This window comes from Ostrinia nubilalis, chromosome 13 (assembly GCF_963855985.1).
Source record: "Ostrinia nubilalis chromosome 13, ilOstNubi1.1, whole genome shotgun sequence".
NCBI classification, from domain to species: Eukaryota; Metazoa; Arthropoda; class Insecta; order Lepidoptera; family Crambidae; genus Ostrinia; species Ostrinia nubilalis.
In genome coordinates, this window is record NC_087100.1 from 12,453,876 (window position 1) to 12,467,417 (window position 13,542).

Genomic DNA, 13,542 nt, shown 5'->3' on the forward strand with positions numbered 1-13,542 from the left:
AATCTACCAAAATTTATCGGCCTGCCCCTCGAGGTACTAAACATTCGAAACTTATAGCCAGCCGAAGATATTTCCTAATCTACACGAACCAACGTGGAATTTTATCATTTCGACCGTCTAAAGAACAAAACCTGTTTTAGAGTACCTGTATTATAAAAAATTCTTTCACCACCCGTTGGATTTTCAACCGTATTCGTCTCCGTATGGAGTACAATTTTGTGATTTTTTTGCTATAGGGATAAGATGTTATGTGTGCTGGGCAAGCGTGATCAAAAACTAATGAGTGTAGATCATTGACCCCGACCAGTTTTGGTTCCAAGTATATTAGTTTGGGAATCCGTCGAGGGACTTGAAATCTACAATTAGTTGTATCTTACCTAGTTAGAGTGCCCATAGAGCAAGGTCTTCGCCTGGTAACTAACGAACTGTACACCCTTGAAAAACAGGCTAACCATAGGGACTGAGTTTCCTTCGTTGCGGGTCCAATGACAGCTTAACTTTCCCCCGGGACAAACTTGACTTTCACTGGTTGGATTTTTATTGGCGGTCAAGCTGTAGATCCTGGCTACACAGGAGTTGCAGCGGTGGGAACGAGAGGTGGGAATCGTCCCGTGATAGTGACTGAGTTTCTTGCGCTGCTTCTTCTCAGCACTGGCCCATTTATTGTCACGAAGCAGTGGTAGGGTTAATACTGGGACGTGTAAAAGTGCTTTTTAAATGCCAACTTGCAAAAAAATAAAATGATTTTTATGAGGTATCGCTATGGAGACAGGCTTAACTAATAATGCAGCTAACACTAACAAAATGTTTAGCAAAGACAATTGGGACCTTAAAATTTGTCAAAATTTGTGGTAACTATTTCTTGTGATTCAGTATTGTAAATTGTGTGTAGAGATAGGTTTGAATTATCTTTTAGTAAGCCTTTTCAAGGCCGTTTCGTACAAGCCCTAAATTAATACCTATAGCTTTTCATGTCACCACTAGGGAACAAAACAGAAAAAAGTGAAGGAAACTCATTCAGAATCTTCATAATTTCATTAATTACCATTTATAGAAACATGCATAATACATACTCGTAAGTACTTAATAAGAAGGAATTATTGCCTCAAACTATTTAATAACTGATAGCTTGTAAATAACTATTTACAATAACTAAATAACAATAAATACTCAATTACACATTAAATGCTGAAAAGAAAATTTCTTCGACATAATAGACTAACCTATAATTTTCTCCATAACAATTTCTCATGCCCATAAATTATACAGCTAAGACAATGAAAAACGTGTAAAAATATTAGTTCAATAAAATAAGATAGGGGCAATATAATTTGATTACCTATTGGAAAGATAATTTATAATGCTATAAACTTTATACATTCTCTTGTATGGAAATGTGAAGAGAGATACAATCTTATTGATTTTAGATTAGAAAAACTGTTGATTTTATTGCAGTGAGATCATGAAAAATATAAATGTGAATTTGATTTTGATATGTCTCAAAACTATGGATTCAATCTTGAGACTAGTTTAAAATAGTGGAAAAGGTATGATTCTAAGTCCCATGAAACTTAAAAACTTTACTCTCAATTAATTTTATTACCAGTGGTGCTCTTAAATTGCCTCGCTTTTCTTGCGCTTAAAGTCTATCTAAGCTTTATTAATCTAAGACTATCGTTGTATTGAGTCCAGAAAATTCCTCAGATATAGGGTTGCCAGGCCCAAAAACACAAAAGCCAATTAGTGTCATATATCATCACGAGTGAGTACTATCATCATCGGTCTAACATCCTGATGCGTGCTCTTGACAGTACTATCATCATCGGTCTAACATCCTGAACATCCTGATGCGTGAGCTTGACATTATTCTGTAGCTCGACTTTCTCCTGGCGCGGCAGCCACATAAAAGTCTAACAAAAGCCGGACAGGCCGGACAAGCCAATATTTGGCCGGACAAGACCGTAAAAAGCCAAACATGTCCGGCTAAAGCCGGACACCTGGCAACCATACTCAGATAGAAATACCTACGTCAAATGGATAAAAACCATAGAAAACAATCATCTCAGTAATAAAATCTATTGCAATCGCTCGCACTCTTTCGTCATAATACCGAGATGGGCTGCTTAGCAAAAACTAGAACAATGGCTCAGAAAAACCGCTAGACTTTTCCTAAATAGATGATAACAATTAGTTATTGACAAGAAAGTGATTAACGGCGATTGTTAGAGAGTTTATTAATTATGGTATTGGTAAAAGGTTTCATTACATTTTTTGCTGTGTAGAACTAGTCTCTGCTCGTGACTTCACCCGCGTTTTCTTAGGCCGAGTGTTTTGTATGAAGTTTGATAGATTTTCGACGTTTGTTATAGTTGAAATATAATGGTGTAACCCAGGGTTAATTTTCTACCTTTTCAGGCTACCTTTTCTTTTTTTATTATTTTCTATAAAAATATTTTGACGTTCATAAGTGCCACTTGTGGTCTAAACTGAATAAATATTTTTGATTTTGATTTTTGATTTAATGCGAAAAGTCATGACGTTGCGTCAAAATATACAGTCGTATAGATTTTTTATGCAAAAAAAGGTAAAAATGGCAGGTATTTAATCGCAATGGCCCCCTAATTTTAAGTGAGATGAAGTTTAGTTTCTAGTTTTAACTGTTTAAAGACTTTGTGCGATAATATCAGAGCAATGAAATTCACATATTTTCTTTCGTAAAGAGATCACAACCTGGAAATTCTATTTTCTTCGAACTTTCGATGCGGCTAGATGAACTTTCATATGGAGGGAAATTGCCAATGACCGAGGTCCTCATAAAGGTAGCAGGAAGGCGCTGGATACAGGCCACTACCAATCGACTTATAACTATAATCGGTTATGATAGAAATCATTAGGGGAGGCCTATGTTCAGCAGTGAACGTCGTAAGGTTGAAATTATGTAGTGACTGAGCTACTAGCGCTGCTTTTTCTCAACCATCATCAACAAGAGATACAGTAGTGGGCATGAGACGTGGGATAAACCCATTTCAGATTCGCTAATCTTTGATCTTCAGTTTTTCGCAATCTTTTTTTTTTATGGATCGATAATATTATTATCTTGAAGCCTTATCTTGTATATTTATTTTGATTATATAACTATATCTGCCCACAGCAGATCATCATACATATCTATATAATAAAATTAACATTTGATTGTTACAATCGAGAAAATATCGCTAAATCAGTTTATGGTAATCCTCCATTATCTTGATCGAAGTATGACATCACCGTTTAACAGCCTCTGTGGTCTAGTGGTAAGACCACCTGCTTCAAACGCAGAAGTCCCGGGTTCGATTCCCAGTGGGGGCAGATATTTCTGTTCGGTTTGGTTGGTGATAGGGCTTGTTCTAAGTCCGCCTGGCTAGCTACCACCATCTTACCTAATTCAGTCGCCATAAACAATGTTAACAGCATTGTTGTGTTCCGGCAGTTAGAGGAAAGATAGCCAGTTCCTCCGTGGTTGAGGATTCCGGGTGAAGCTCGCTTTCACCTTCGACCTGATCTTCACTTACCATCAGGTGAGATACAGGCCAAGAGCTTCCTCATTGTGGATAAAAAAAACCGTTTGTTGTTTCTAAGCTGTGTTCGTTCGTTTCAGCCCAATGACGTCCACTGCTGGACAAAGGTCTGAGGATTTCCACAACGAACGGTCCTGCGTTGCCTATATATTATCCAGGTACTTCCCGCGACCTTCACTAGATCGTCGGTCCAGCTAGAGAGAGACAGGCCTGCCCACACTACGTCTTCAGGCCTATGGTCACCACTAGAGGACTTTTTTCGTATTAGTCCATTTGGTACAAAAGTTTTCCGGGAGTAATGAAAATTGGTAAATCTATAGATTTCAATGTGCTCTTTACGAATTTCAACTTTGCGACCTCGTATGGTTGCTGCTCGCGCCGCCATTTTGGAAAAATGCTGCCTAGTAGCAGTTTTTCTTAAATGTTTTCTTTCGGATTAATTTTATGACAAAACATGCTTAAAGAAACTAAAAAAAGAGAAAATTTCCTATTTTCGATGTCTACATATTTTATAACCTTTTTGTGAAATCAATTGTGTCACTAGGCTGGCGTGACATTCAGTTTTCGGCGGAAAGATTTAAACATGCAGAAAAAAGTATCGCACACCTCGCATTTATGTAAAGGGTTTGATATCTAGTACCTAATACAAATTATCACTTACAAAAACACTTCAAAAAGAGAGGAACAAACCAGTTCAAACTTTCGAAGCCCAAAACTGACCACTTAAATTGCACAAAATTAAATAAAAGTCATCGACTGACGAGTATTCTCGTAATTATGATTTGAACGGAAACCTTTATGGCCTGACTAAACGCTTCATACAATGTTGCTGAACAGTCCCCAGCACATCAAGCTGTACATTTTACTTGCAAAATATACCTTATTCCAACGTCATAAGATGCTAAAGTGTAATCTTGATGTGATGTCCGTACATTAAAATTTAATGACAACTCATCAATTATTTTGGTTTACACGCTGTTAAGATCGCGATAACGAGAAAGGGAATTTTCGATATTATGATTAAGGAAAGGTTTGGTAGGTAGGTACGCTGAAATTGATTTGGGTTGAACAGAAATAAGTTTATTGAGTCTTACGCAACTTTTTTGAATCTAACGTCATGAGTTTACGTTAGGTGTACTCGCTAGCGAGTGCGTCAAAAAATCTACAATGATTTTAGTTCTTGAAAGTAGTCGCTAGGGGTGCTGTACAATCTGCCATACTTTTAATGCCATTTTTTACGAAGTTGCTAGCGAGCAAACGTAATGTAAACTCATGGTAAGCCCACAGTTTATGACACGATGCTCAAAAACTTCTTTAATTTCTTCTTTAATAGATTTTGTATCTTTAATTATTCTTATTGGTTTTATTGATTAAATTAAAGCCCACTCCTTGGGCAGACTTACGGCCAGCTGGAAGTAAGTCTGCCAACTTTAAGTCAATTATTATGAGTTTATGATAACGACATCAAGAGTGATCATTTCATCCACGGATCGTGAAAATTTATACAACTGAAAAACCTAGCATTGCAAAACATATCCAAAGAAAACTCTACTTGGATTGAAAAACTTTCACAGTTTTTAATAAACATTTTACTTGTATTGAAAAAGTCTCATTGTTCTTTAACAAACATTTTAGATTTTATGGTTATCAATTCACTAATCACCAATTCTTAGAACCGCAATGTAGACATTAGATCAATCATGTTTTTCATGATCAATTATACCAATAAACAAACTGCACACCGTAAATGCATCCATGCACAATATTTATGTTTGCCTTCATGTTTTTACATGTCGATGATTAATTATATATTTAACACAATGAATCATAAAATAAACAATCACTGGGTTGGATAACACGAAAATATATCACAATGAAATATTATACGCTCAAAAATATCCATTTCAGTGCATTAAAATACAAGAATGCTCCATAAATTGATACCTAAATCGTTTTTGTGATTGTCTAAAGTTGGCTCACTAAATATGGCGCAAGATTTCTTATCAAAATTATAAACGACTTGTTATTAAATGACACGAGCACATTTTCTACAGTGACACGACTTATAACACATTCAAAATTAAAATAAATCTACATTTTAAACCAATTCTATTTGTTGAAATTGGAATTCAAATTGTCCCTTGTGGGTGTCTAAATTACATTATCAGCTAGGCCCTTTAGAGTGACCTTTTACGCATCCCAACCCTAGCACTACCTACTGCTGAAAAGAAGTAGAACCAAAAACTCCAAATGTTTTGTCACCTTCTTAAAAATTTCAGCCTACTACGGCGTAGCAAAAAAAAAGGGTTATAGTACAAGAAGTACTCGGTATATAAGAATATACCGAGTCAGCAGATGGAAATCTACGCATTTTTACGTAATATGTTTTTATCGTTTCACATGATATTTAATTTTTATAGTGCAAACATTTAAAAATTAAGGCTGACTGCCTTTAAAGTAATAACAGAAGAGGTCTGGTTTTCAGTTCACTATTTTAGAAATTGATGTAGAGACATTTAATAAAAATTATCAAGTCGTTGCCCCAATACAAGCAAACTATTTTTAGATAAGTATTATAAAGTATTTTCAGTCTAGACATTAGTTTTAACTGTATAAGGCATGAAAACGGTAATAAATCGACTTTTTACCTCTACTTCATACACGTGGAGAAGATTTCAGATGGCAACGATGATTTTATGCAGATTTAGTGCACATTTGAATAAAAAAGTTCAAAAATATTACGTGATTTATTCAAATGTTTTTAGTTTTGAATATAATGTTGGTAAAAACTTGCCTTTGTGTAGGCTCCGGTCATCTAATTAACTGATTCTAAACTAGAATTATTGAATACATTATTAAAATCGCACAGTTATTAACATATTTCAGTACTTTAAATATTAATCGTTGTTACAAATAATAATTTATATTTTAACTTATCTTATTTTTCTGAGAGTTAATGTATGTAAACGAGTGTTACAAGCAATAAATCTAATTCTTTGCTCAAATAAGACATCACGTTTTTATAAAAGAATTTTTAATTTTTTGTAACCGTTAAATTTTGTGCCAGAACTTGGTTTGAAAGCTTATTAAATTTTGAAACGGTTTTAAAGCTAGTTTTTATTTTTAAGTAACTCAAGCTACTTTTGGAAAATAAAACTTATTCGTATTGGAATTGAGTTTTATTTTTAGCTGACGATGTTATTTTTATATTTTATAAAAAGTTAATTGTAATACATATATTTGCTTTTTATAAATTAAACGACTTTGTTTTACAATTATGTAGTGATGAACTTTTTAGTCAAGTATAGTTCCAGCAAACAAAACTATTACATAGTTTTGGTCAAAATAGCTCCTATTCAAACACATAAGGTATTATTATTATTATTTTGTTTAATGGCTTCAATGGTGCGTATTTGAAGCACACTGGTTTCGCCAATGTCGAGTGTTATTATTTGACTTGATGTACAGTAGGTCTACTGTCACATTTTTTGTAATGATATTAACTAAATACCTAGATATTAATATTGCATCCAATAGTTAGAGTTGGAATCTTTCAACAGTTGTGGGTATAAAAAAGTCTTTCGCGTCCCATTATGGATACTTAAACTTAAAACTTAGAATAACAAAGATCTCAAAGGCCACATTTATTATACATTTTCTGGGACTTAAACTATCTCTATACTAAATTACATCTAAAACAAATACACTTTCGCATTATTATCAGTATGGATATATGAGTACTTACAGTTTGACGACGTCTCTGCCGTGTTACTACAGCCGTGGTCACAAGCAGACTGGTCGCTCGCGTCGTCGTTTGTTCGGGTTGAAGATCTTCGACTACCCTCAAATTTACAATTTATTGGATTGCTAGTGATGTCACCACGACACAGGTTTGTTAGAAATGGCTATGTTAAATATTAACAAAACGGATACTTAGGCTGGATTGCACCATCTTACTTTAACTTTGACAAACGTCATAAATCTGTCTAACTCCATTCAAAAAACACCGGTTATCGTCATAGTTACGGTCAAAGTTAGGTAACTCAGCCTTAGTCAAAAATTGTACTAAAAGTAAATCTAACCATATCGTTCGAAAAACGCATTTTGCCGATATTTAACCGTCATTCGATTTGCCATTTTTTTTATTTGACAATTGGTTATTCTACGGATTAAGAAACACCCTAGGGCCCTAATAAAGTTCTAAATAGTAGAATGAGCCACCAAAGGGTTAAGTTGCAGCACTTAACCCTTTGGTGGTTTGGTCATCGGTTCAACAACAATGTTATCTGTCACTTATTTGTTATACAAAGTTGTAATTACTTGACTCCAATAAGTTATTATTACATGCCAATAACTATAAATATAGTAGTCGATAATAATAATGACTTATTGTGTTTTACTTACTGAGTTTGCTGTCGTATTATTTGTAATTTTGTTACTAGGTTTTGTCCGCAGCTTGGCTACACACTTTTCAGTTTATCACAAAAGGTAAGTTACATATAATATCATTCCACTTAATTTCTTACAAAGAGCATAGGCTAAAACATAATAAAAACATTCAACCTGTTAAGTTAAAATAGTTAAACACATTAAGGCTTAGTAGCACCACTTGCTTTTTTGTATGGACTTTGACAGATTTTTGACGTTTGTCAAAGTTAAAGTAAGATGGTGCATCCCAGCCTAAAAAGTAAAACATGGATGGTGGTAGAGTGCACATAAAATTAATCAAAAAGTAACCAAAAACACAAATTATACACAGTTACACAATAAAATTACATAGGTACTTATTTAGAAAACATAGTTTTGCATTTATAGTTCTTCTTATCTTCTGGATTTCTTCTTGTTTTCTTCTTAATAGTGTAGATAATTGGCAATCCCAAGAGCACGGTATGAAGTTCCTACAGTTCATCATACGTAGGAACTCTATACCTCGCTAGTGGCAATCACCAGTCGGAGAATCTTCTGAAGGTATCTTCTTGTCTTCTTCTTCTTGATTCTTCTGATTTTCTTCTTTCTTTTCTTAAGATTTCCTAGCAAAACTTAGTGGACATTGACATTTGAAATGGTCATCAGAAGTACACAGAGGAAACATTTATTAGACGTACAATATTATTATATAATTTATTACAATATAATTTATCTTATACTTGGACTAAAATCAGTTTTTGTAATGTCCACATAGTTATTATCTTTTATAGGTACATAAATTATTACATTTAGGCTGAGTTGCATCACCTAACTTTAAAGTAACTATAATTTTAACCGATGTTTTTGTATGGAGTTTGACAGACTTTTGACGTTTGTTTAAGTTAGATGGTGCAACACAGGGTTCGATTTTACAATTCCTACTTTTTATGAAAACAAAAGACATCGTATAGGAACGTTCTAAAATTCACTTTTGAATCAGCATTTTTATGCCTTTGCCACAACAGATTCTACAGCACTAAAAAACAAAACAAAATCAGCATTAAAAAGTAAATAAATAATAGCGCGACGAAGTACGCCAGCACAACGCGCCGTCGTCCACTGACGCGTTTCCGCGCGCACCAAAAAGGTAACATTTGCATTTGAATTCGACCAGCTGCTCGCGGGCCCTACTAATTAATTTTCAAAGCTGCTCTTCGCATAACTTATACCAAAGGGATTTGTGCCAGTGATCTTAACCCTTGAAGGCATGTAAATTTTTGCCGTGGGAATTTCGAGATTTGCATAAGAAATTCGAAATATTAACACCTTTGCTGCGGCAGTAACTTTCTAATACTTTCCATTCCTTCGGTACAAGGTCAGTAAACCTGGTATTAAAACTTACATTGTGGCGGCACAAGGCTTAAAGACCTTGTAATATTTAAGATACATTAATTTTATTTTTGGCTTCATGCTAATAGATATTGTGTTTTTTTTCTTTGAATATTAATAATAATGCATTTATTGACATACACCTGAAGCCGTTCGTGAATAACTTGTTTAGTATAAAAATTATAGCTATATTCAAAATACAAGGCTTATGCACCCTGTGCCGCACTGAAGTAGGGAAGTCTGGTGGGTATTCTAGGGATGTGAAATACAAATATCGATAGTTTAAATTAAGTTTTAATAAAAATTTAAAAAAGTAACAAACAAAGATGTTTTAATAATTTAGTCTAAATATTTTACAATAAGACATACGTGCATAAATATTTAAATAAGCTATATTTAAAGAAAACATATTATTTAATAACATTTAGTTACAACTTCAAATGTTTGTCACGAAAAATATTATTTAAATTAGCAATAAATCGTGTAGCAAATTAAATTATAATCAATTTGCAGTTTTGATTTTGTTTGTTTCTCTTGACGCCATGTCGACATGTGCGTTTCTTACGAATGCGAGGCAACACTGGCTGCACGCAGCTAGCGTGGGGTGCGGTACCAGGTGCGCAGGGTACAAGGTGCTTCGACCTGGTTTCGCATTGTGAAGATATTTTATTACTTCCGTGCGGTACCAGGTCTAAAAACCTGGTATTAAGGTAGGTACATCATTGGATTCTATTTTAAGAATACATCATAGATATATATTCATCACTTTCCTACACCGGACCCAATTGAAGTTATGCCTTTCGCACGACAAGGAAGACTATAATTTTCTTAGCCGCACGGTAAGCGAGACGTACACAAGGTCTATAGACCTGGTTTCGCACTCAACGTGTTAATACGGGAGCCGGTTTTATTATTATGAAAATGTCAGGAAGCGAGCAAGGAAGTTGCTTCCGTGGGATTTAAATGTTTTTGTTGTTGGCGAAATATTTAAATTTGTTTCGGATTTGGGTTTCAGTGATCGATTAATAATATTTTGGACAATGCATGCTGGGTTTACAATAACATCTATTTGAGTGCTGTGTGAACTTAAGTCAGCAGTAGTTTTTAAGAATATTACTTTGGTTAGCCTCATTCGTTATCTTGAAAAATATATTAAAATCGATCACTTTCGCTTATCTCAAAACAGTATCATTATTGAAAACGTTTTTATGATGAAAAAGCAGCTATCAGTCTTAATACACCCATTTACACGTTAATTCGCGAAACGTCGTAAACCTAAAACATAGGTAATATAAGAGTGCTAAAAGGGCTCCAACAATACACTTTAAACAGCACATGTTCTTAAAGTTCAATTTTAATGAGCCATAACGCAAGTTTACCAACTGACGCGTCTTCACCCTATGTAATTAGTTAGTTTAAGCGCCAAACTAAATTGAACCTTGGATTTTAATCGACAGCTACTAAAATAATAAGGATTGAAAGCTCTTGGTAGTTTGGTAGACCTGATGAGCGCCGTCAGTGTCGTATTTATTATGATTATTAACAATACAATGGGGAATGTTAAAGATGTCATAAATATGAGTTTCGTTTTAGGTTAATGAACGCCAAGTTGATTCTTGACATCGTTTTAGCACTTAATCATGATAATTGCCGTTGCATAAAACTTCAGATCGTTATAATTTTGTTCTAGATATTATTATTGTGATAAGTGCTTTGAACTTTAAAAACCCTTGTTGTCTACTTTTATGATAATATGCGTTGTAAAAACAAAGATATTTATCTTCTTCGAGTTGATAGCTAAACGTAATGAATACTCGTTTTATGATAGACTTATTCCCTCTGCCTTCATCATTATTTTTTCATAAGTGAATTACTTTTGTAGTTTTTAAACGTGAATATTAAAACAAGAGATTTTAGAAAAAAATCAGAGTAAGAGTAAAAATAGGTTTTTTTAAACTATACTAAATTAAAAAATATATAGCTATGTGTTAACAAAAAACGACGCAGCGTCTTACGATTGCATTACATAAAGGTGTCTACTGGAGGGTGGCTCGACAAATCCCACTCATTTCGAGGATTTGCAGTTGAAATTAGTTGGCAAATCTGCGGCTTACCGCCCTAACAGATGTACGAAAAGGATGAGATAAATAACCACGCTACGGTAATTATTGTTTTTTGTATAAGGTACAGCTATTTCTCTACTTACATTTTAAAAACAACTACATTTTTTTGCTTATATGCAGAAAAACAATATATTTATTAAAAAAAACTTACAATTAAAACACAATAACCAAACCACCCCGTAAGCTTTTTATTTTTTCTGCAAGAATGTACTGGCTGTTTAATTTTAATCACTGCGTTACGCATACTCATTTAAAAATCGTAGCATGCAGTTCGAATCCTAATTCGAATTTAGAACAGCCTACCAATTTAAATTTCGAACTAGTGACGTGATAAGTGTATACAAATCGCCGTGTGTGAAAGTTGCCACGATTAGTCCAATTTTCCGAGCCTAATTCCAACTAAATATGTATGAACGGCTCAATTGATAACCACGCGACGCACTATAAGTGCGCGTACACACGGCATGGTACGATGTGTGACTAATGCGTCCATACGTCCTGGTTAGACGAGACAGTCTTTGTGTGCACTCTATCTTTAATTAAGTATTTTTATGCGCATTAATTTGTTATTTAAAGAAATGGTAAGACAAAGGATATGTAAGCTGTAGGTAAGGTTGGTGACGCATTGATAAGCTTTGCTTTGTTATCAGGTGCAGTGACGTTTTCGCATGATTTGACAGTTGTATGTCGTACAGCCTGTGGAAGTTTAAGAGTCAAAAATAATTCCCATGATGAAATTGATTTGCTATATTAAAACGCCTAAGTTATAAAAAATAAGAAGCTTTCGTCTTTGATGGAGACGAAAAAATGCATTAGCATAAGTAGAAAAATGTAGAGTCAAAAAGAACAGTCATTCTAAGACACCATTGTATTGTTACCCTAAACTAAACAGCACCTGTCCCATTCAGAATAGAAAATACGGTCACGTTTTACTATAACTCAAGTAGCGAAAACGGATTCCGGGGAAACTCGAGTTGTTCGCGTGTGTAGACGCAGTTTGCGTCTGGAGCTGCGAGCGCTTGATAAATAGCGAATACGCATTTGACGCCGAATAATCTGGATTCAAAGAGTTCCCGTCACTTTCGTAATGCTGGCAATTAAGAAAACACTTGTAGTGCAAGCCATAAAAAGCAGGCATTCGATTTTCGAACGCATTCGTGATTCCGTCTCTACGTTCGAACGCTTTTAACGAGTTTAATTAGTTTCGTACACGTTTTGAAATGTGTAAGCCAAGTAACAAAGCACATTTTACAATTTTCACAGGGCAAAAAATGTTTTAGCTTGTAATTTGTGTTAGTACTACACTCGTTACGAACTGGAACAGTTATGAAATACACGACAACCAGGTAAATAAGATATCAAACTGTCTTCGATAAGAACAAGCTTTTCAATACACCACTAACGAGCTAGATGTAAATCGAATACTCGTTGTTAATACCAAATTCAGTGTGGGAACGCTCGAGCCACTTTCTGGTTCCAAGCGGAACAACGCGGAGCCAATACTGCCAACTTACAAATCGAACACGTCAACTGAATTAATTGTTTTAAATAATTCACGGCACGTACCGAATAGACATGCACCGTGGCTGTGAAAATGACCGCACAGCGCCGCTAAAACTTGAAAAACTAGAAACTTTTATTCCCCTAAAAGGATTTGTTGTAATTTCTTACATAGTAGAGAGGCCACGGGCCATTTGCGCGCGGAAAAAGCAGTCTCTTGCCAAAAGTCGATGCATGCTTGTGAACGTTTATGGCGACGACATTTCCCGCGCGTTCCATATTCAAATTTTATAGGGACAATTAAAAAGGAGGGTTACAACAGCGAGTCCCGTACGTAAATAGAACTAGAAAAAAAGTTTCGTTGAATTAAATTTAAATTTGCTCTTTTTCTGAGTCTTTAGAGATAATTAACAACGCCGGATAAGGGTTCTAGAAGAACCAGTTCGATCAATACGGAAGATTTAATGGGGAACCCTAAAAAGCGAAGGGCACGGCTAAACGCTCGGTGTAATTATGTGTGAAGTTGCAGTTTAAACCGTTCTGTTTTGCCCCGTTTTATTTTGAGT

At 34.8% G+C, this 13,542-nt stretch overlaps 1 non-coding gene across 1 annotated transcript; it reads left to right on the forward strand.

Annotated features, from left to right (window-relative positions):
* The first annotated feature begins 3,276 nt into the window (after window positions 1–3,276).
* Trnal-caa (transfer RNA leucine (anticodon CAA)) lies at window positions 3,277–3,348 on the forward strand. The gene has a single exon. It is a non-coding gene; the product is annotated as a tRNA-Leu (tRNA).
* The last annotated feature ends 10,194 nt before the right edge of the window (window positions 3,349–13,542 follow it).